Below are 25,306 nucleotides of genomic sequence, written 5' to 3'. Positions count from 1 at the left end.
TTTACAATTGTATTAAACTTCACCTTAATACAACAATAAAATTAAATTAAAAGAACTCACTAAAATACGAGTGAAAATTAACGAATTCTTACAGACAAGTATATGAACGTTTACAGTTCTACTTTCTTGTGTGTTTGTACTGTATAGTAAAATGATAATTTATGTAAGTACATACTTGTAAGCAATTATCTGATAATGCCAAAATAAGTGTTTCACTATTTATTAGCTCTCATCAGTAATCATTGCACACGTTACCAACTCATGATATATTCCCACTTCTTTTCTAATGGAGCACATGTTGAGCTCACGAAAATGAACTGAAGGTACTACTATCCATCACAGATTTTGGGATCATGATTTTCCGGTAAATCTATTGTACTGTGAAAATACATTGTAGATTCACCTATGCGTTTTATTATTTGTCCATGCTACGTGTTTTTTTACCAATCCCTGCCCAATCCCAACATTTTGGCATCCAGATAATGCTGTCTCTTAAATGTGTTGGTTTTTATCTCATTCATTTCCTTGGGCAATTTATCGTACAGTTTGATTTTCTGGTAGAAAATTCAACTCGTTACGGATTCAAAAGATATGCAGACATTCTTGAGAATGTTTTCAAATATTTTAAGCGAGCTTCCTCGCAATAGATATGGTTTTCCTTGTAATTCTTCCAGATACTCACCGCGTAAGTTTTAATTTCCTTACTAATACATGTGCGATGCCCTTCTAGTTTTTATAGCTTCCTACAGACATTCTAAATATCTGACAGTTGAGACTGTTTCTAGTGATTTGTCACCGACGCTTTATTAAACAGCATGTAACTTTGTCACATGTTTATGCTTATTATATTTGGTTCAAATGGCCCTGAGCACTATGGGACTTAACATCTGTGGTCATCAGTCCCCTAGAACTTAGAACTACCTAAACCTAACTAACCTAAAGACATCACACACATCCATGCCCGAGGCAGGATTCGAACCTGCGACCGTAGCGGTCCCGCGGTTCCGGACTGAGCGCCTAGAACCGCTAGACCACCGCGGCCGGCGCACATTATATTTACTTAAATTATGTAACAGCTGAAGGATTCCGCTTCATCGTAGATTAATATTAAGCGTAAACAGTCACATAGACTCAATAACCTAATTTGCTAAGTTTTTTATCCACTTCATAGGATTAAGTGTTTTATTCCACATTTCTGCCAGAAAACTATCCGCTTCTTATTGAGTACAACTTACGTCTACTAGTAAATCCTTATTCCAGAAGTATATCTGATCTTGTATTATTTTATATACTTATTAGAACAGTAAAAGGATATCAGTACATGTCCGGAACGCTTTAATTAATGCATCAACTAAGAAACACTGTCTTCGGTGTTCTGAATGCAACTAGCTCCCCTGATGTAGTCGCCAATGAAAATTATCTGTTGTTCCTACACGTCATTTTATAATAATACGTCCAACTGAGACGTGATAGCAATAAAAATCGTTTATAATGTTGGCGTAGATCTGACCGTGACATTCATTGTGTTATCGGCTCGCATTATTGCTATTACAAGGTTTCATGTGCTGGACCTCATGCTTCGGTGAATGGTAAAAATCTGACCTTGAATCGCTCCTTTCTTGCAAAATATAACTGGATTTTATAAATCGATACGTCGAAGTATGCTCATTGAAAGAATGCCCAATAGCAGTAATATCTCTATCGCGCCATGCGGCGGGTGCGGTAATCTAGCCGTTTTCTTAAGGAAAGTACGTACGCTTTCAAAAATACCAGCGCATTTTAATGCGCCCAGACGTTGCTGGGATGTGGAATGTGATTTTCTTTCCCCAGTAACGCGCTCATACCATGGCGGAAGGATGGTATATTCGGAACATCCGCTCGATTGACGCCTGCTATACTTCGTGCAACGCATTGTAAAGCCAGTCCTTCCGTTGATTTGGAAACATCTGGTGGTGCTCTTATTTGTTGCGGGAGCGTGCGTGTGATAGTCGTCGGCGCCATAGTTCGTTATTTGCTTTTCTTCCGAAAAAGTCCCAGCGGGGGATACACCACGATTCTCGGCAGCTGAAGGTACTCCGGCAGTGCCGCAGAGTTACGTGCATTTAAGCACCTACAGGTCTCCCTAAGGGTACGAGTAGCGTTAGCCGACGAAAAGAACGTTTCTGAAATAGCAAACAGCGAACTAGCCAGTCAGTTGTACGTAACTCTGGCCTTGGACAAGGGAAAACTTTTGTGATTGGTGTATATTATTTAATGAGCTTTGTGGTTATGATAAAAGCCACTGAGACTAACTCTCAGTCAGACTGCTTTAGAAAACAACACGTTAGCGTACGTAATACGGTGTAAGAAAACCGTTGTCATAAGATTACGCTAAAATTTCAGTAACATGAAAACGGTTTAGGAGTGCTCAAGCAATTGATTGTGAGGGAAAGCGTTCTCAAAGTGAAGACTAGTACAAAATTATCTGACTGCACCAGTGAGAAAGCTTTTCCTCGCAATCAGTTGTATGTTGTGAATATTTTGATTCTGATGTTTGCAGTTTAAGAGTTGCAAGCGTTATTTTATTGTACAGTCATATGTAGCGTCAAACAATCAGAGCGCAGATACAGGGGATGGAGAAAAATATGGGACACCACAAAACACAACACGTTAGCGTACGTAATACGGTGTAAGAAAACCGTTGTCATTCAGAACAGCGTCCAGTCGTCTCAGAATCGATGAATACAAGTCCTGTATGGTTTTCAAGGAAATCTTATACTATACTTCCTGATAAATAGTGTCACGTTGAGGTAACGATGTTGCAGGTAGATACCGGTCACGCACCCTTCTCTTCAAAGCAGACCACAAAGGCTCAATAATGTTGAGACCTGGTGACAGTGGTGGCCAGGGGAGTTGCGACAAGTCGTCGTTATGCTCACAAAACCAGTCCTGGCCGATGCGAACTATGTGAACAGCGTCCTGGCATCTTGAACACAAACAGTGGCGAACGAAGATTGTACCATGAGATGGACCTGAACAGTCAAAATGGTCACATAATCCTAGGCAGTAATGCGACCTTTTATGGATTTGGCGCCACATTTTCCTGTTACGAGCATTTGCTTCATCGATGAGTGGTCTTGGAACTCCAGCTCGTCCTGCAATTCCCTGTTTATGGAGCTCTCTGGTACTGACAGGTCTAACGAGAGCGACATACAGTTCTGCAGTGAATTTTGCAGCTGTTGTCAATGACCTTCCATGACCTCACGATCACTCAATACACACTTTCGTCCGCGTTGTGACTTTGCTGATGATCTTGCTCCTCTTTCCCTGTATGTGGTATAAATCTTCGGTACATCGTCAGTCATCATTATCAGTGTTCTGCGTATAGCCAGGTTTTCATATGGCAACTCTCCATGCTCTCTTGTTTTCTGCCATCGTCTTCAGGTCCGCGAAATTTCAGTTTCCCTTTATGTCGTCTCTCATCTTGTATCCCCTCCTTCGTCTCAATCTCCTCCCTCAAACTAAACCTTCCAAAGCGTTTGTTAGCAAGCATTCCCGTTTCAACAATTGTTCTGTCCAGTTCTTATTCCTTCCTCTTATAGCCTGCAGCACTCTTCTTCTCACAGCAACACTTTCTGAGACTCTATCGTTACTCACTCTTTCCCTCCACCTTATTCTCGACGCTCTGCTCCATATCCACAACACAAATGCTTCAACATTTTTTTCATCCTCTCGTCTCAGTGTCAGTTTTTTAATCCCATAGGGTGCCTCACACCAGGCAAAACATTTGCCAGCTCTTTTCCCAAGGCGTTTATCCAGTTTACCACATAACAATCTCTTCTTTTTGTTGAATCCCTTCTTCGCTATAGCAATGCGAGTTTCGAACTCCTGATGGCGTCCTAGGTCGTAAGTGAACGTACTGCCAAGATATTTAAATGCTCTTACTTGGCTAATAATACTTTATGCTGTCGTAATATTTGCCAGTCTCCTTCCTTTTCTGATCACCATACTCTTTGTTTTAGCGGTCTTGATTCTCATCCCGTATTCCACAGAAGCTTCATTCAGATTTTTTAGCATTTTATTTGCAGTTTGTTGGCTTTCTGCCACTAATACTACGACATCAGGAGGTCTTATACATTTATTCTCATCCCAACAATACATACTCCTCTTTTTTCATCTAAGCATTCCGCAATAATATCTACCAGGTATAAGCTGAACAACGAAGGAGAGAGACAGCAACCTTGTCTAACTGGTGCTTCTTTCCAGCATTCCATTTTCAGTCCTTATTCTTACCTTCTTTTGTAAATATCGATTCTGTACCACTCGTCTCTTCAACATTTCTCCCGGCAGGTTATCGGCTCCACGTACCTTCTAGGGATGGCAGCTATCGCTGAAACAACTGCTTTTCACTTACATGGTTGCTTTTCGACTTCAGTTTAACCTGACTGTTGAAACCGTTCAAAATAATCGGTTTCTGAAATAACCGATTTTCCGTTTTTTGTTCGTGTTATTTCCTGTAATAAACGCAGAAATCGAACAGAGGTGGATAAATTTTGATTCCCTCAGTTTCAAGATATGTAGAATCAAAATATTAAATTAAACAGACCAATAAAAGAAAATTTAGTCCGTCCACCGTTCGCTGCTTTTCTCTAAAAGTAGTAAGTGGTTGAATACTACAAAAAATCATCCATATTCTCCTGTTGATTCTAATTTTTTGAAACTGTGCTCAAAAATCATTTAGTAATCGAGTATCATACCGTTATTTGGCCATTACGAATAGTCAGTGCTAAAGGGTCAAAACTGAGGTTGAAGAACTATTTTTCGCGTTAATTTGTCCGTTTTCAAGGACCACAAGCAAATAAAGTTATACTATGCCGAACACAGACAGCAGACCAGCTACTTTTTATTTTGATCATGAACTATGAATTGTCAAGTTTTAATATCGCAAAATAATTGTGGTCATTCCGTTTTTAGTCTTTTAAACCAAATATAGGATTGTACTTCATTGATACCGCACTTCGCAAAATACTGCCAGAGTAGGCATGATGCCATTCTATAACACAATTGATGTCCGACGACGACAGCGAGAAAATACCGCATCGACGAAGTGGAGAAAGTCTTGCACATTGCATGTACACGCGTATCCTCTAATAGGCCACGCCACATTTTAGCAGGTATATTAGTGTCTCAGCAGTGTTGGACCAATTCGTATGCCATATGTTTGTTGCTCCTCTCTGTCGGCATTTTTATTAAATTAGCACTGATCGCTTTTCTTATTTTCTGTTATAACGCAAGATTTCAAAGCAGTGGAAATTCTGCGAATAAAAATTACCCCTTTTTTAAAAAACGGTTTCTTAAAAATAAAAAAAATTCTGCACTTCTGCTGTGGCTATTGACATTTCGTTTTTTTTTACCTGGTTGTCAGTAAAAAGGAAAAAACACCTACTGTAACCGAGGCCAAACAAATGCCGAGCTAACTCGGTTTTACCCGGTCGGTTTTTTCCGATCCCTAATGCTTTCCGATTATTCATCTCCTTCAGCGCCTTTTCTTCGATACGGAGCCTCTTGAAACGTGAAAGACTTCAGTCAACTTTATTAGGAAGCACCCACCATAGGAGCACCAACAGTCTGTCCGTATTCGAATCCACTTAGCTGCGACATAGGCCACTCACAACGACAAAGAACACTAATATGAGGACACCTGCCACTTGCAACGTATGGAGAACATTGTACAGATGCTCTTCGTAGTAAATACAACAGCGCTCCTGCAGGCATATGTGTTCAAACAACCATTTCTCGCGGTGTTTTAGCATATTTTTATCCAGCCCCTATGTTTTCATTGTGAATACCCTTCCTGTTCAGATGATTGGTTACTTTGGAACGTGCTCAAGTAGTGTAATTGTGTAATAGTTTGATTTGTAATTTAGTTTCCTACTATTTCAGTATCCCTGTTCCTCTTTCTTTTCAAAAAAGATCGTTTGATAATGACTTTGTAATAAATGGAAACCGGTAATGATACTATTTAGTGCCTGAGTCTGAAATGTGTGGTAAAACGTTTTACAAAACGGTAACTATGATTCCCTAAGACATTACGGCTAGTCTGTGTAAACAGAAAGATTTTTGAAGGTGATTTTTAGGAATTCGAAACAGCCTGATGTATTCGTTAGTTAGAGCTCACTGCTGTCGAAACATCATCTTAGGGACTCGATTACGGTGAAGGGCAAATATAGTCGTTTTCCAGCGCCATTGCGGGTGTTAGGACATTTATTGAGCAGCAGCGCTAAGCTGGAAAAGCGCGCAGCGGTGTGCGGGCAGTGCAGTGAACCTGCCTCGCCAGTGGGCGGCGCGCTCTGTTTCCACGCGTCACGCCCGCATGCGTGCGGACCTGCGCACGCAACCAGGGCGCCGTTGGGACACGGCGCGACGCCGCGCGGCTCTGTAGACCTTCCCCGGTCCTGTTAGTGGCGACGGGCGTGGCTTCCCGTACTTGGATTTCACTAGCAACTCAATTCCTCTGAGTAAGACTTGAAAGTTGGCTGACGCGTGCAAATACGAGGGGGCGCCATAAAGTCGTAATTAGCACCTCGCAATAAATAAGTCCTTACAGGTACGCGTGACTGCAGTCGTAGTACACATTGAAATCCCCGCGCAACAGTACCGTAGCACGCTGTTAGAGGAGCCACAACAAAATGGCGCACCCCATTGATAAAGTAGATTATTGCTCAGTAAATCTTTTTTTTTTTTTTCATTTGAAGGGGAACAATCCGCTACAGTACCTACTGAGTTAATGGAAATGAACGCCATCTACGCACCTTTACTGACACTGGTTAGAAGCTACTTGTGTGGTCAAAGTAGTCATTGGCGAAGAACAAAGTAGTAGACCACCTCTCTGAAAAATCGCGGATATCAAGAGCAGTAAGTCTGATTAAAATTACTTGATAGTTGACATTTCACGCGTTGGAGCTGGTTTCCTCCAGTCACGCCCGAACCGGTCGCCATTGCCAAACTGCCACAACAGTTGGTCAGTTCACTTCCAATTCCTTGTTTGGCATTCTTTCTTGATGTGTTTGGATTCCGAATCCTGGGTCTGGCACTTTTATTTCGTATTTCTTCACACATGATAATCACATCGAAAACATACACAAACTATGCTAACGAAATACACACGTTTCATACACGGCACTAACCAAACATTACCGTGTCCTTCCGCACAATGTGCGATTCGGCACCATTTATATATTCGTTACAATCTCAGAGATTGCCTTACATTAGATGAGCTTCGCACGACATTATGTGAAGCCGAACTTTTGAAGGCTGTCAATTATTAGTTGTGACTGGAACACCATAGTCAGAAGTACAAGAGTATTTCGCAATGTAATGGCCTAGCGTAGTGGTTAGCGTAAAATCCTCTCGTGTAGAACGTCGAAGGTACGAATCTCGTCAAATGCAGCGATTTTTTTTATTTTTCTAAGTCTATGGGTATCATTTTTGTTCGATTACTTGGTTCAAATGTAATTTTTTATTTCTAATACTTCGCTACATAATTTTCATCGCCGCATTGACTTTTATAATTGCTCTTATTTTTCTTCCTGTCATTTTCTTCCTTTGTTTGGAGTCTTATTATTTCGCCAGTAATCTGCAACCAAGTGCCAACCAGGATTGCCTATCGATTGGTAACGCAGCATCCCGTGTACCCAGTGTGAGGATAGTTTCAGGTAACAAGTGACATCTAGAAATTAACAGTCTTGCGTTTGCTCGTAGAGATTATCGTTAAACACCGTGAACAGGGGGATAGTGATTTTAGTTCTGCCGCAGATTGTTAATCGCCATCTTCTCAGATACAATGCACGTCACGAGGTTGTGGTTGGTTAGGACGTGAGTTTAAATTCAGGCCCACAAAACCCGTCGTCTGCCGCAGTTCAGTCAATGGTCACATAAAATCACTTTTCGACAGAGCATCTTCTATTTCAGTCATACCACGCGGCGACCGCTTCTAACATTGCTCCGCGTCATACATTATCAGCTTTTGTGAAGTGACCCGCCGTGTTTGTCGCCTATAACCGAGGCATAGCCGGCAGCGGATGTGACAACACTGTAGTGGCTAGTGACGGACTCAACTATCAAGTAATTTTAATCGCACTGTAATGCTGAAGACAGGCGCGTAACACTCAAGATGATACTGGAAGAAGTGAACATCAATCAAGGATCAATTTTCAACATCTTGCGAGACATTTTGAACGTGACTATTGTCGCAGCCTGCTTTATTGCGCGACTGCTCACAGCAATCTAAAAAGCTCTCCGAAGTGAAGCAGCAGTGGAAATATTGCAGCTGTATCAAGCCAAATCAGATTACTTCTTGAGACGTCTTATCACCATGGACGCGAGATTGGTGTATCGATAATACCCCCAGACAAAGGAGCAAAGCAAGTAGTGGAAACATTCACGGATTCACCACCGCCGAAATAGTCGGAGACCCAACCGTCATAGGGAAGGGTAATAGGGCAACACTGAGCGTTTCTTGAACCTGACATGGTGTGATGGTAATAGGTTGTGTTCGTGAGCGGCAAACCCAGGCGTATGCTGCCGAAATATGATGCGGTAACTGGAGGCTGTCGAAACGAAGCGGCACACTGTCCGAGGGGATGGTTTTGCTCAACATGAGCCCCCACCTCTTTCTACAGAGGACACGCTCATCTCGAAAAACGGCGAGATAATTTTCCAGGTGGAACGTTTCATAAACAACCGAAACTTAAACTGCTGCACCCGAACTCTCCGCCAAATCATCCTTCATTGTAAAAAATGTGTTGCATTAAAGGATGGATATTTAGAAAAGGTCGAAGATCAGCACCAGTTTCCACGGCCACGGACATCGTGCTAAAGATTTCATTATGCGCTACAGTGAACACAATCTGTACAACCGTTTTGAAGAAAGCGGTAGAGCTTTGTGCAACGTCCAATTATCTGTCACGTCACTGTACCAAGGGAAATGGTATCATTTCATGCATAAGAGTCGAGGGAACAGAACGCTCAGTCGTTTATACGCCATCTATTGCTGGAAGTCTGGAACTCAGAATGGTCTGCCCTGATCGCCACAAGCAAACTGAGGACAATTAAGGAGACCACAACCACATGGCAGCCTTCCCTGTGTGCTTTTCGCAGGGAATCCACCGTCCTCTGTCGACTCCACATTGACCGACTTGGCTGACCCATGGCCACATTCTCTGATATGAGGATTCCCCTCACTGCTGTTGTTTAGCCCGCCTGACGGTGGCCCCACTGACTCATAGACTGCCTTAATTTGGTTGCTTTGAATCGACATCTTAATCTTCCTGGCACGCTCCCTCTGGTGTTAGCATACAACGCCATAGCGGTTAACCTGGTGTTGTTTTGCCCACGAAGGTGGTGTCTATTCATCCATGTAAGGTAGGGCTTTTTGGCCTCATTGACCACCTGAGGGATTGGTGGGGCACCTCTCTCCTGCTCCCATTCCCCCTCCTCCCTCCCCCCCCCCCCCCCCCCTGGTGTGCCTTGGTGGCAGTTGCTCAGTAGCCGAGCCTGGCCTGTACCCTTTCCACCTTTTTATTTTCTTTATTCTTTTTCATTTCTCTGTTGTAATGCCTTGTCTTGACATATCTTTTAACGACTTGTCTGTGCTGTCTTTTTTCGGGGCTTTTATCTCTTGTTTATTGCGTTAGTTACACTCAGCCTTTCCAGGATTTGCCTTTCGCCTCCTTGCTCTGACGACCACTCCTCGTTTGTCACTTAACGGATGAAGGGACCGCCGGCCGGAGCGACCGAGCAGTCTAGGCGCTACAGTCTGGAACTGCGCGACCGCTACGGTCGCAGGTTCGAATGCTGCCTCGGGCGTGGATGTGTGTGATGTCCTTAGGTTAGTTAGGTTTAAGTAGTTCTAAGTTCAGGGGGGCTGATGACCTCAGAAGTTAAGTCCCATAGTGCTCAGAACCATTTGAACCACTTGATGAAGTGACTGATGACCTTGCAGTTTAGTCCCTTTCACTCCAAACCACCAACCATCATTTCATGCATAAAATGGTTTTTAAGGGTCGAGTTAATAGGCACACCGGATCAAAAGTTAGTCACATCCAACGAATTAGTGACGTCACACTAGTCGGCTTGTCCGCCACACTTCACAAATGCTCAGCCCCACGGAAAATCAATTTTTAACTGAAAAGGTACGCACTAATGGTCTTAAATTTGTCGTGTGCTGTCGAGAACTTGCATAAATTTGATCACTCAGTCAAGAATTTTTAACTCGTCTGAAATAATTACTCGCTCCTCGCCGGAAACGGCTGCTGGCATTCGTAAGACCAGCAGTGTCACGTGGCATACGCGCCACGGCGTGTCTTTCTTGTGAGCATCGCTGACACCTAGGACACATCACGATAATACCGTGTGACACCGAGTCTATCCCATGCAACTGGCTCTCTTAATCCGGGAAGAGAGTCCATAAATTTCTTCAGATATGCCGTATTAGCCAGTCACTGATGATTACATCACGTATAGGTACCAGACTGTGGAGGTATCGTCTGCTACGCTTCTTCCACTGTTCCAATCCCAGACATTTTCTGTGGAATTAAGATCAAGTGATTTAGCGGGCTAGTCGAGGTGCAACATCATGCCTGAGTGTTTGTCAGACCATCCCTGTGAACATGGCTGTTATTCATCTTGGGAGACAAGATTGTTCACCGCATACTCAAAACGAATTTATAGAAGAAAGGGCAACACTTGATCACCGGGAAAGTTGCAATAAGGATCTTGACTCACGTTCACAACAAAACGAATGCGCGGGCCCAAATCATGGTATATAAACACACCAAAACATCACAGAAGCACCTCCGCCCTAAACAACGGCCTCGTTGCGCCGTCGATTCCGTCGACGCCGTGCTTCACTCGAAAAAGAGGTAAAATCGTAACTCTTCGGCGAACAATTTACACTTCCAGTCAATTAATGTTCAATTTATGAGTCGTTTAGCCCTTTGAAGACTTGCATCTTCATGTGCAGTGTGAGCAAGGCCTTTTGTGAAGTACCCAATGTCAATTGCATGCTGTTCCGTTCAGTGTGTTCGCTCGGGAACTGGCTGAGATAGACCTGTATTCATTCAGAGAAGTAATTCCTATAGTTTATTGTTACCAGTCACTGATTTGTTTATATCCACAACGGTTTTGAAGAATTTAAAGCATCATCATGTGGATTTACATGTGTTATATATATATATATATATATATATATATATATATATATATATTACTATGTGCTGTGTTACGAATTGTGGGTAACGTGTGGTAATGTCTCCAGTGGTCACAGGCTCCTTTCTCTATCGTAGCACATCACATGTAAACTGTCATATTTTGTAAAAAATTCACAAAGTATGACAGTTTAAATGTGATGTGTTACGATAGGGAAAGGAGCCTGTGACCACTGGAGACAGTACCACAAGTTACCCCCAAATCAATACAACACACACGTATGTCACACTAACACATGTAAATCCTGATGATGGAGATTTAAACCTTCTGAACGTGTTGTGGATATAAATAAATCAGGGTCGCTAACAGTAAACTTGCTGTTTCATTCGATATCAGTGACAGTCACGGTAAAACCTAACCTAAGATGTCCGCATTTACAGTTAGCATTCCCATCGTGTTTGAAGCCAGTTATCACTGACAAGGCGTGACACTCGTCTCTGGTACCTGTCGGTTAGTCTCATTTTACGAACATGTTGTTACGCTGTGTTCATGGCTCCAAAGTGGTAAATCATTCCTTATAGACACACTGAACAATCCGAATTGATAACCAACAAATCCGACAACTTTGTTCACGGCCTGGTGGTGGGCACGTCCAAATACGATAACTCCTTTCTGCCATTCCGTCGCGTCACAATAACGCTGCACAGTGATCAGTGCGATCTTTAAACCTTTTGAGTTAGGACGTGTGTCCCACGATAGGTTGCCAGAGAACCAGTGGGTATTTGTTTCATGTCATTACTATGTATCAGTGTCCGATGGGTAATGGTTTGCAGAATTCTTATAATTTCAGATTGCACCTATAGGTAGAACATGTAAACAAATCATCCGCTCCGTATTGCCCCATCGAATTAGTTTGCGCCTACAGGTAGGCAACCGAACGAACAGATTTGCTAAGGCCGGTATTACACTATCAAATTTCTTTGTCCAATATCTTTGTCCAATATCTTTGTCAAAGATTTTTGATAGTGTAATAGGGATCTTTGACAAATGTCGTCCAATATTTGATCAAATCTAGGCCGAGGCCGTATATTTGATCAAAGAAATCGCTTGTCTTCTGTTCACTGCAATGCGATATGTTACCACGCGGAGCGCTAGCATCGCTGCAGCGTTCTGTCGTCTGTAGTGTTTTTATAACCATTGCCGGTAAATACAGTTGGTGTGTGCCGACAACTACAGAATTAATAGAGATGTCTGAAGCTTATGAGGCGCTTTACAACGTGAGGCACCCTGAATAAAAAATAGATTAAGAAGATTGGAGACCTAACCTGACCTAACCTAACATAACATAACCCTCTCCTGTAGCAAGGAATCGGAGTGTTATAGTGAGCCTGTCTTCTGAAGATGTAGCAGTTCTTAAGTGAAAATTGTGCTTTGTGATATGAGGATACACTTCATTGAGCACATACAGAAATGTATGCTCATCCATTCTTAAGTAATTGATGTACGACTTGACGTCTTTCACTGTAAGCTCACGTAACAAGTTTTGTTGAATGCTTTTATCGTGTCGTCGTAAAACCCACGGCTTCACCCAGATTAGATTAGTTTTTCGTTCCGTAGATTCGTGCTGAGGAGATCCTGGTGGATGTGGAACATGTCGATTTTTTTTAAGCTGAAATAAAAATACTAATAGTATGAATAAATACATCATTTGTTTCTATTAAAAATTTCGCCAATGGAGTAGGAGTTGGTCAGTAGTAAGTCTTTCAGGCTCCTTTTAAACTGATCTTTATTTCTAACTAAATTTTTTATGTTTCCTGGCAAATTATTGAAGATGAGTGTTCCTGAGTAGTGGACCCCTTTTTGAACTAAAGTAAGTGTTTTTAAGTCCTTGTGCAGATCATTTTTGTTCCTGGTATTGTATGTATGAACTGAGTTGTTTGTTGGAAAAAGAGATATATTATTTACGACAAATTTTATTAAGAAGTAAATATACTGAGAGGCAGTAGTTAACCTGCGAGCCGGAAGTATAGTGAGACTGTCATTTGGGCCTACGAGAGTTATAGTTTTTTTTTTTTGTTTGTTTCTCATGCCTAGATAACTGTACAAACATATCGTTGCATGTATTGTAATAATCATTACATATAATGATCCACATGCAACAATATCTCTACGGAAGTATCTAGGCATGAAATACAAAACAAAAAAAGCTAACCTGCAAATCTCGTACGTCCAAACGACAGTCTCACTGTACTTCTGGCCCGCCAACAGTTTCATTTTCTTTCTTATTTTCCCCCAGTACCAATGCAAGAATCTGAAGTACCCAGTTCTTTGAAGAGGTTTCTGCAGGAGGTCCGTGAATTTACTCCACAAATAATACGTATTACACGCTTTTGGACCTTGAAAACTTTTGTTTGACTTCAAGATTTACCCCAAAATATTATCCCATATGACATTATGGAATGAAAGTATGCAAGCTTTTTCATTTTTATGTTGCCTATGTCTGCTAACACTCGAATTGCAAATACAGATTTGTTAAGGCGTTTCTGCAGTTCTGTGGTGTGCTCCTCCCAACTATTTATTATCAAGTTGTAATCCCAGGACTTTTAAGACTGTCAACCTCGTATGTATGGTTCCATTTTTCTCCCCCCACTTCTTTTCCGCATGTGCACACAATGCAATTGGAGTACGTAGAACTGCTGCGGTTAATAACAAGTTGTTGTCAGCCATCTTGAACTTTGACGAAAAATTTGATGACAGTGTAATACCCCTTGTAGCGCTACGTCAAAGATCTTTGTCAAATATATTGGACGGAATATTGGATCACATCTTTGATCAAATCTTTGACAAAGAAATTTGATAGTGTAATACCGGCCTAAGCGACCTGCTGTCGCGCCTACCAGGAGTTCGTGTCAATGAATTGCCCGAGCGCACTGATGTTTGCCACGTCACAAACGTTTGCCATATTAAGCACCTGTAATGTGAGGTAAAAAGTTGGAGAGAGGCCCTAGCCAGTGAGGTGTCTCTTTTCTGTACGTCTTTTTAGTTTTTGCGCAATCGTCTTCTGAAACCCCAAGGTAACTAGGTATAACCCTATAGGTCGCGCGCTACTCCACAATGGAAAAGGAGACGGCGGTAAATATTATTTCATATTGTTACTTCAGACTCCGGAATTAACTAAAATAGCCATACATTAATAACTTCCGCCCGACAAAATAATTGTTAATGAAAGGGTTAAGGAGCTGACTAAAATTTTATCCTGTGTTTTATTATTACCCGTTCCATCTGCAGACGTCTGTAAGAGCACGTAGTGCGCACAAGAGGTTTGGAAGTAGCAACACGGAGACAAAATGGAGAAAGGTTCATGGCCTAGGATTGAGAGACTGTGTTTTAGGTCAGAAATTTACATTTCGACGTAGATTGCTATATTCGATGTTTTCTTCACGCCGTTCAAATACGACTATTTCAGCACGACCGCAGTAGTTCTCTTCTCCGTCCCAACTGTGCTGTCAATTTGTCTGTTTATGGAGTACGACATCATAACGTGTGGCGACGCACTTGAAAGCCGTATTTGTTAAAACAATATGACATCCTTACATTGTCACTTTTATATTTTGGTGTATAAAAGTATAAATGAGATTGTGTGTGAAAGTAAAAGCATGTTTTAAGAAATTTATGCAATGGACGTAACTTTAGCTGAGCTGTCGACAGGATTTTTGTTTACGTACTAATAAATGGCAAGAAAAGCACTATGACATTGTCATTGCGACCTTATAATACAGGTCAGTTGTGTTTGTTGTCATAATTTTATTATGTTTTTTCGTCTTTTGACGGTGACTATATATTGGCTACAAACTTTATGTTTTAAACCAGTTTAACAATGACAGACGTATCTGATGATGATTGTTCGGATCGAAAACGGTTTTAAAAGAAATTTCGATCAAAGACTGTTTTGTATTCTACAAGAATCAATATCGCAATCCATTTTGCAAGGACCAACCATACAAACTCACTTTCATTTAACTTAATGTGATAGAACCACTTTATTGAGGTAACATTACGTGATATACGTTGCTCCACTTTAAAAAAAAATGGCCAGCTCTACTTTGCATTATTAGAAATGCAAAGGTCAGTGGAAGAAACTGTACTATGAGACAAGCAGTTTGTTTGGTAGTTTGTTGGGAAACGTTACTGGAGACGTGACTTTCTATAGCTATCCATCACTAGGATAAAGTGTTACATGGAGTTGCACAAGCTGCTTCGGTTTTGATAACAATATTGCTTAATGTAATGGTTGGCCTGAAAACTGTTATACCAAATGGAGTGAATATTTGCCTTTAAAGAAACCTGAAACGTATCTAAGCTTATTATGCTGTATTGATGATGAACAACCATTTGTTTTTTTGTTTTGTTATGGTTTTAGGGCGCAAAACTGCTACGGTCATTAGCGCCCGGATGAACAACCATATAGAACTACGCCACTAAAACATGTGTATAGCATCGCTACAAAAGTTTTTATCTTCATCTACTACACATGCCTTCGGTTAACTGGCAAGGTGTGTGAATGTTTCACTTAATTCCAGCGTTCTTGAACAAGCTTTGAGTACTTCTTGAGTGTGTGGCATGCCTTATAAAACGGATTAATGCAGAACTGGAATAAAAAGACACGGAAAATATTCATGTGGCTAATTCATAGATAAGTCAAAACTTTAAAAGTATGTGTGTTTCTGAAGAGAGACCATAAGTTATTCCACGGGTGACTCTTTATAGTATTAAGCGGAATTTCTTTTAGGAGCTTGAAAATGGATTGTGTGTGTCAGAGGGCCAATAAGGAAGAGGCTGGCAGAGATGTCCAAATAACTGTGCTCATATAAATACTAATTTTTCGATGTGAAGTAAAAACGGCGTGGAGAAATTTAATACACCTGACATCTTTTGGTATTCGCTTGATTTTTTTTTTTTTTAAATCATGAATCAGTATAAATATGTATCTTATCATGTGCTCTGTCGCATCATATAACATCTTTGGCTATTCTGAAGTCTCTTTGGATATTGCGATCGCACTTTAACCGTTGAATTGCAACCGTTTTCAATAGCCTTGCTATTTCTTTGCGGATTTTCGCTGCTTTACACGAAATTAAAGTATAAGACCTTGACGGACGATGTAGAACAGTAGATACGTCATTAGAACAAAGGAAACGTTTCGTATTCCGGCCCAGCCACGTGGGTTTCCAGTGGTGTGTGAAATGTGTTCCAATCGGGTGTCACAACCAAGGACTTACACAAGCCCTTGAGGATCTCGTTGTTGACCAGAAGCTTAGCGAAAATAAAAGAAAAACAAAGAAGAGATACCTATTTGTTACTTCACTCCGAACATAAAATAACGTAGTACTTGGGCGTGAGTGCTTCATGTCCCCGTATATCGTTACGATTTAGGTTTTGTGTAGATTCCGTACATCACCTTATGCGAATGCCCGGGTGATTCCTTAAATAAGGTCGCATCAGTTTTCCTTCCCTTCCCTGCCCTTGTCCCACTGAGCTAGTACTCAGTCTCTAATAACTTCGTTGTTAACGGGACGTTAAACTACCTAACGCACACTGCAACAGTTTTGCAGTGCATGTTGTAAATCGACATTTATTAACAACATACTATCCGTTCCACTCGTGCTCCTCTGCGTTCAGCCACGCTCAAAATCTCCGTGCGTTATTCGTGAATGCGCCTGTCTGAGGAATCTAAATGGAAAGTAGATTATTACGTCGCTCGTATCCTTAATAGACACTGTCCAACAGTTTATTAAACGCGGCTATAGATTATAAGAAGCATTCCGATGACATGTTTAAGTAGTATCTTCTCATTTTGTGTTAACGTTGCAAACACATAGTCAGAACATAATTACAACTTCAGTATTGTTTTTCAGCTGTAAGTAGTTACTACGTCGACAAGTAATGGAAAAGTTAATAACGCGCTCGTGTTGACTAAATTACTCACCTTTGGATATCACGATATTAAACGATTTGATTTTTTTATTTCGGAGCGCGCATAATTCTGTACTAGTTTCTGTTGTACGGTATTGAGCTATGAAAGTACAGTAGAGAGTCGTTAACAGACGCAGAGTCCGCCCCGGTAGCTGAGTGGTCAGCGTGACAGACTGTCAATCCTAAGTGCCCGGGTTCGATTCCCGGCTGGGTCGGAAATTTTCTCCGCTCAGGGACTGGGTGTTGTGTTGTCCTAATCATCATCATTTCATCCCCATCGACACGCAGGTCGCCGAAGTGGCGTCAAATCGAAAGACCTGCACCAGGCGAACGGTCTACCCGACGGGAGGCCCTAGCCACACGACATTTCCATTTCCAACAGACGCAGAAGTAACTTCAGGAGTGCTCGGACCCTTGCTCTTCGTGTTCTATATTAACGACATCCTGACAACGTTAATAATAATCTCAAACTTTTTGCAGATGACCCAGTTATCTAATGATGAAATGCTGACTGGAAGAAGCTGATCAACTATTCATTCCGATCTCAATCAAAGGGACGCAAAGATTGGCAACTTGCTTTAAATGTTCAGAAATTTAAAACTCTGCCTCTCACAGAACGAAAAAATCTTAGTAACCTATTACCACGATATTAATGAGCTCAATTTGAATCAGTCAACTCATACAACAGGCGCAGTCGTCGCTAATAAACTACTTAAACCTAACTAACCTAAGGACATCACACACGTCCATGCCCGAGGCAGGATTCGAACCTGCGACTTCCAGACGGAAGCGCCTAGAACCGCTCGGCCACTCCGGCCGGCGATAAACTACAGGTCATTGGCACGATTTTTCGAAGTGCAATTACTGTATAAAGCATACTGCTTACGAAAAGCTCGGGCTACCCATCCCAGAATTTGCGTAAGTGTGTAGGATCCATACCAAATAGGCACTACATTGAGGTGACAAAACTCATGGGTTAGCCATATGCAGCATATACACAAGGTATAATAGGGCAGGAGCCGTCATTTGTATTGAGGTGATTCATGTGAAATTTTTCCGATGTGATTATGGCCGTACTGCGGGTATTAACAGACTTTGAACGCGGGAGTGGTAGTTGGAGCTAGACGCATTGGACATTTCATTGCGGGGGTCGTTAGTGAATTCAGTATCCCGAGATCCACGGTGTCAAGAGCGTGCCGAGAATACAAATTTCAGGCATTACCTATCGCCGCGGACGACGCAGTGGCCGCCTTCCCTTAACGACCGAGAGCCGCGGCATTTACGTAGAGTTGTCAGTACTAACAGAACAGCAACGCCGCGTGAAATAATCGCAGAAATCAATGTGGTACGTCCGACGAACGTATCCGTTAGGACAACGCGGCGAAATGTGGCGTTAATGGGCTATGGCAGCAAACAACCGACGCGAGTGCTTTTGCTAACAGCACGATATCGCCTGCAGCGCGTCTCCTGGGTTCGAGATCATATCGATTGGACCCTAGACGACTGGAAAACCGTGGCCTGATCAGATGAGTCCCGATTTCAGTCGGTAAGAGCTGATGGTAGGGTTCGAGTCTGGTGCAGACCCCAGGAAACCATGGGCTCAAGCTGTTAACAAGGCACTGTGCAAGCTCGTGACGGCTCCATAATGGTGTAGGCTGTGTTTACATGGAATGGACTGGGTCCTCTGGTCCAGATGAACGGATTATTGACTGGAAATGGTTATGTTCGGCAACGTGGAGACCATTTCCAGCCACTCATGGACTTTATGCTCCCAAACTACGACGGACTTTTTATGGATGATAATGCGCCATGTCACCGGGCCACAGTTGTTCTCGACTGGTTTGAGAATATTCTGAATAATGCGGGCGAATTATCTGGCCATCCATATCGCCCTACATGAAGAATCCCATCGAACATTTACGGGACATTGATCAGATCGTGTACAAAACCCTACACTCGCGTCACTTTCGCTATTATGGACGGCTGTAGAGGCAGAATTGCTCAATATTTATGCAGGGAACCTCCAACGACTTGTTGAATCCATACAACGTCAAGGTGCTGCAGTATCTGGGAAAAAGGAGGTCCAGCACGATATAGGAGGTATATTGAACGTATGCAAAGAAGGGCAGCACGTATGGGCACAGCATTGTTCGACTCACAGAAAGCGTTACGGAAATGCGTGAAAAACCTGAACTTGCAGACGATTGAAGATAGACGAGAACTATTCTGTGAAAGCCTGCTAAGAAAGTTTCTAGAAGCAACTTTTAGTGATGAATGTAGCAAAATACTGTAAGCCCGTACAAACCGCTCCCGTAGGGACTGAGAAGACAATAACAGACTAATTACTGTGCACATAGAGGCATTTTGTAATCATTCCTCCTTCGGGAATAATCATTAATAAGTGGTACAATGGAAAATACCACATGCGACGCATTTCATAGTGGTTTGCTGAGTATAGTTGTAGATATAGACAATCCACTTGCGTGCGTTTCAGATCTCCCAGACAGTACATCATACGAGGGGCGTTTGAAAAGTCCGCGCAAAAATAAAAACTACTTACGTGTTTGGGGTAAATCTTTTTTATGTTTGGGGTAAATCTCTTTTATTTTTCGACATAGTCTCCTTTTAGACTTGTACACTTCGTCCAACGCTGTTCTGATTTGCTGATCTATTCCGAATAATAAGAATTGTCCAAGTCTGCAAAATAGCTAATAGTTGCTGCAATCACCTCCTCGTTTGGATAAAATCTTTATCCTGCCAGCCATTTTTTCAAATTGGGGAACAAATAGTAGTCTGAGGGAGCCAAGTCTGGAGAATGGGGGGGGATGTGAAACGAGTTGGAATGCTATTTTCATTAATTTTGCGACCACAACTGCTGAGGTGTGTACTGGTGCATTGTCATGATGGAGAAGGACTTTTTTGCGGTCCAATCGCCGGCGTTTTTCTTGCAACTCGGTTTTCAAGCGGTCCAATAACGATGAATAATAAGCACCTGTAATAGTTTTACCCTTTTCCAGATAGTCGATGAGGATTATCCCTTGTGAATCCCAAAAGACAGTCGCCATAACCTTTCCGGCCGAAAGAATGGTCTTCGCCTTTTTTCCTGCAGATTCTTCCTTGGTAACCCATTGCTTGGATTGTTGTTTGGTTTCATCCACAGTGACGAAACGACGCTTAAAGACCTGCGGATTCTTCCTGAACAGCTGCAAACCATCCCTGCAACACTTCACACGATTCCGTTTTTGGTCAAGCGTGAGCAATCGCGGAACCCATCTTGCGGATAGCTTTCTCATGTCCAAATGTTTATGCAAAGTATTATGTACCCGTTCATTCGAAATGCCCACAGCACTAGCAATCACGCACCTTAACTCTTCTGTCATCCATCACCTTATCATGGATTTTATCAATGGTTTCCGGAGTCGTAACCTCCACAGGGCGTCCGTCCAGAACGTTCAACATCACTTGTGCCCATATGGCCACGCCGAAAATCTTGAAACCACTTATAAACTGTTCTAATCGAAGGTGCAGAGTTACCATAATGATTATCAAGCTTCTATTTAGTCTCCTGAGGCGTTTTGCCTTTCATAAAGTAATGTTTAATCACCACACGAAAATTCTTTTTCGACCATACTTGATTCACACGAATGCCAAACGCGAAGAAATAGACCAATATGGCTGAAACTTGGTGTGCGTTCTTTCCAAAGATGCTACTAACTAAACATAACCTCGATACGCGCCGGTGGTGCCATCTCTTGGACTTTGCACGGACTTTTCAAACGCCCCTCGTACTTGGGCACCGTTTTTCTGATATTTTTATCTACCACTCCAGAGCTGCCACTTGCAAAATTACCAATCGCTGGAAAAAGTCAACCCCCCCCCCCCCCCCCCTTACCCCACATGAATAGACATTTCCTAATATTTCATAGTTTCTGACTAATATCATGTCGGACATATCTACCGACGTAACTGTCGTAGCGCTTATGATACTGATCTGGAATTAGGGGGAAACTGGGGTTCAGACCTGTCAACCGTACTGATTTTGGTGTGCTGTGAGCCCCCTAAATCACTCCAAGCAAATACTAAATTTTCCTCAGTAAGTCTTCCGCCATTTCGTACGTGCGTTTAATGACTACGACGTGGACAAAACGTTAAATCCTAACCGTGCTCCCTTCCTCATTCCAACTATCTCCCAGGATCTACGACAAAATCAGAACGTGCATTTTGCATACGAAGAGCATGCATGATGTTGGCGTTACTTGTAACAGCATCTTGATCAGTGTCTCGGTGTGCGTCTTGTGTGTCAACTCCAGAAAATAGCTGGTGGGGGCCTTCGAATTTACATGATTTTCACGTTACATCTAGGGATAACTAATCAGAGAGGTATGGGAGATAGGTAATTCTTCAACTTTACCATGTCATCATTTATTTGCTATTTGTAATGATATTATTCAGTTGAACGAATATAAAGGATTGATTTATTTACGTGGCGTTAATATTAAATTTATGTATCAGTGAGCATTAGAATAATTGCCGGAATGTTTTGATCAATTAGTTGTGATGTAACTGGAGTGCTGGGAATGTCAACCAGTAAAACGCTATACTTAATGAGCACAGCTATGTTGCAGTTACAGCACAGATTATCATCTAGGAGTGGTTGGTGTCGGCTTCTTTCGAGACCACGGAGAGGACAGTGCAGCATGGCGCCACAGAGTCCGCTTCCTGTGCACGGTATCATTAAGTTCGATGGCGTCAGCTCTGGAATGGCAGCATTGTTCCCGTTGCCTCAGTCCCCGCTGACAGTTAGTGCAGGCGGGCGGTGGTCTGAGCCTTGTCGAGTTCTCCCTCATCCGCTCTACAAAAGGGTTAACTGCCAGCGACCCTCTCCCAGGTTTCATTGTAATGTCGCGTACACCGAAGAAACTTGTATCTGACCTACCGTACGTTTGACTCTCGACTCATTGACAAATTACATAAAGAAAAAGAAATGAAACCAGACGACCAGTGGTACTAGTGGTCCGCCCAGCGAGGGTGCCGTAGTCACGTTTAGAGTAATTAAGTGTGGCAAACATATTCCATTTATGTGACACTCTGTCGTACCACGGAGCGAAGTATCCAAATCGTTAGCACACTGGACTCGCATCCGGAAGGACGACGGTTCATATCCGTGTCAGGCCATGTTGATTTGGATTTTCCATGATTTCCCTAAAATCACTCCAAGTAAATAGCGCGATGATTTCTTTCAAAGAGCACGGCCGATTTCCTTCCCCATCCTTTCTTAATCGGAGCTTGTGCTCCGTCTCTAATGACTCCGTTTTTTTTTTCCTTTATTGATTTTCAATTCCCCCCGAAGGGAGCGGGCTGGCAGCAGCTTAGTATGCTGCTCTACAGCCTACAGACTTTTTTAAAATCGGAATAAGAAAGAAACAAGAAAAACAGGCGATAAAACGGTGACTTAAAGTGTAAAATGGCGGAAAAATGCGGAAAGTTAAAACAGAAAGCAAAGGGGTTGGCAATGTTAATAAAGTATACAGGAATCAGACAAGTAACATAGTAGACACACAATTAGAAAAACATGGCGACAGTCTGGTTTCAGTTCTCAAGAGATAAAAAATCACACCCAGCGACAGTATGATGGCCGTTCGCAACACGTCCCAAAAGACACACAACACGGAACACTCACTGTAAAACACTGCACGAAGATGGCGGCACAAAGATGACACTCCCGAGCCACGGGCAGACGAGGGGGGGGGGGGGGAAACAATGTGGGAGGAGAGGAAAAAACGAAAAAGGGGGGAACCAAGGAGGGAGAGGACTCATATGGGGGGAGAGGGGCAGGGCAGACACGAGAGGGAATGAGAAAAGGCAGAGGAGGGAAATGCAAAAGGACTCGGGGGAGAGAAGGGGGCAGAGAGAGGGGAGGTGGGGAAAAAAGAGGGTGGAAGGGGGGGAAGAGGGAGCCCGGGAAAAGGACAGAGGAAAGGAGGGGGCGTGAGGATCAGAATTGATAGGAGGGATAAATGGAGGGAGAGGGGCATCATCCGGGAGGGGGAGTTGATGGAAGCCACCTTGGGAAAGGAGATGAAATGTGTAGAGATGGAGGGTGGGGGAGACACAACAGTGAAGACGTGGCAGGGGGGGGGGGAGATGAGAGAGGTGAGGAGCAACCAGGGGGTAAGGGGGATCAAGGCGGCGGGAGGTGTAGAGTATGCGGATATGTTCTAGGAATAGGAGCAGATGGGGGAAAGGAATGAGGTCATAGAGGATCCGCGTGGGGGACGGGAGGCGTATATGGAAGGCGAGGCGGACTGCAGGACGCTCAAGGATCTGGAGGGACTTATAGAATTTGGGGGGGGGGGGGGGGGGGCAGATATCGAGGCGGGACTGGCATAACAGAGGATGGGACGGATTAAGGATTTGTAGGTGTGGAAGATGGTAGAGGGGTGCAACCCCCATGTCCGGCCAGAGAGAAGTTTGAGGAGTCTGAGGTGGTTGTGGGCTTTGGATCAGATGGAGCGGAGATGAGGGATACTGGTGAGGTGACGGTCAATGGTGAGGCCAAGGTAGGTGAGGGTGGGGGTGAATGACTCCGTTGTCGAAGGGACATTAAATACTAACCCTTCTTCCTTTTTCTTCTGTGTCGACACGATGTTATCGGACGCACCTCTTTGCGTGAGGAACTATTCCATCTCTGAGAGCCTGTGTGCCATGCTAATGCTTTTCTGGTCTATCTACCAGACAGACGATATTCGATTCCTTATACTACTGTCTCAGAGACTGCCAGCTCTCAATAAAATATTTCGCCATCAGCATGCTTGTATTGAATTTAAATACCTAGGTGCGTTTAAAACTGTCACAGTCGTCATGTCGCCTAATATAGTAGCAATTATTTGTAATATAAGATGGATGCTTTTCATAACGAAGTACTTTGGGAATTTCTGCTTAAGGTTTGCGTGATGTAGTATATTTAAAAAAAATAAAATACGGAACTACTGCTAGCGCTCCGAGTGGAACCATTCTCCCTCCTTCGTCATCAGCCAAAACGTAACGCGGTACATATTAATATTCCCCCTTTTCAGTATTAAATAAGCGCGGTAGTGTAGCGAACGATTTAGGTACTCAATTGCGTGAATGCTTCATCAATATAACAGAATCTGAAGCCGTTTTGACGTAAATACTTATCTGCACAGATAGTCAACGGAAGCGTGAAATTTCACAGTTGAACTGCCCCTCTTCAGTTAGTCCTATTATTATTACGTTATCTGGAATTCTAATCTACAAATCTAAGGCCAGGAGATAACGTTAATACTTAGAACATTCAGGAGGTAGTTAAAGCGCATATGGATAACATTTTTCTGTTCTCTAAACGTGCTTGTCGCTTCAGCAGAACTTGACGTTGTACAATCTCTGTTGCAAAATATTTGTTCTTTATGCTGTGTGTAATAAATTAGATAAACTAGCGACTAACCGTGTCTCTACATATGGAAGCGTTAAGAAAATACCTCTTTCTTCTTTAAATCTCCACAGTTAACTAGTACTATTTATTGAAACATGAAACACTATTTTTGGATTCAGACCTGTTGCCTGATATAGTAATCATTTGGTTCCATATGTAAGTATGGTTTTTTTGTCAGCAATCTTTTGCAAAACAGTTTACTTTTTCGACATTTTGTTGACAGGGAGCCAGCAACTTTATTAAATTTCTTAAAGCATTTGTTAACGATTCTATCGACAGTTGCCGTACTTACATTTGGCGACTAGTTTCAAACCTTACTAGTTTATTTTCAAGCGAGACCTACTGAGGCTGCACTGACAGTGCACAGTTGCAGAAGGAAGGTTCCTTTAAACGTTGACCTGAAAGTATTATATTGTACGTAGGGCATGTTCCAGATTCACGTGCTGTATTAGTCAGGTAGGTGTCGAAGTAGAGCATCGGAGTAAATTGTTATTACCTCTTATTTTTTGTGTCTCTAATTTTCGTCGTTATCGATTATTAACTGTCACTTGCAAATCCATATCAGCCAGTACCAAAAAATGAGTTCTAGTACAGAAATGGACGACAGTTCGTGATTCCCATTGACCGTCTCTCTACAGTAGCAAAGAATCGAAGACATTCGTCGTCCAACAGACTGATAAGGTTACACAGTAT

General features: G+C 42.6%; 1 protein-coding gene across 1 annotated transcript in view; it reads left to right on the top strand.

Moving 5' to 3' along the window:
- Window positions 1-25,306, top strand: part of LOC124776338 (cytohesin-1) — a 213,509-nt gene that overhangs the window by 122,873 nt on the left and 65,330 nt on the right. The gene's annotated exons all lie outside the window — the stretch shown is intronic.

The sequence above is a fragment of the Schistocerca piceifrons genome, chromosome 2 (assembly GCF_021461385.2).
Source record: "Schistocerca piceifrons isolate TAMUIC-IGC-003096 chromosome 2, iqSchPice1.1, whole genome shotgun sequence".
NCBI classification, from domain to species: domain Eukaryota; kingdom Metazoa; phylum Arthropoda; class Insecta; order Orthoptera; family Acrididae; genus Schistocerca; species Schistocerca piceifrons.
This window is presented reverse-complemented; position numbering and strand designations above follow the sequence as displayed.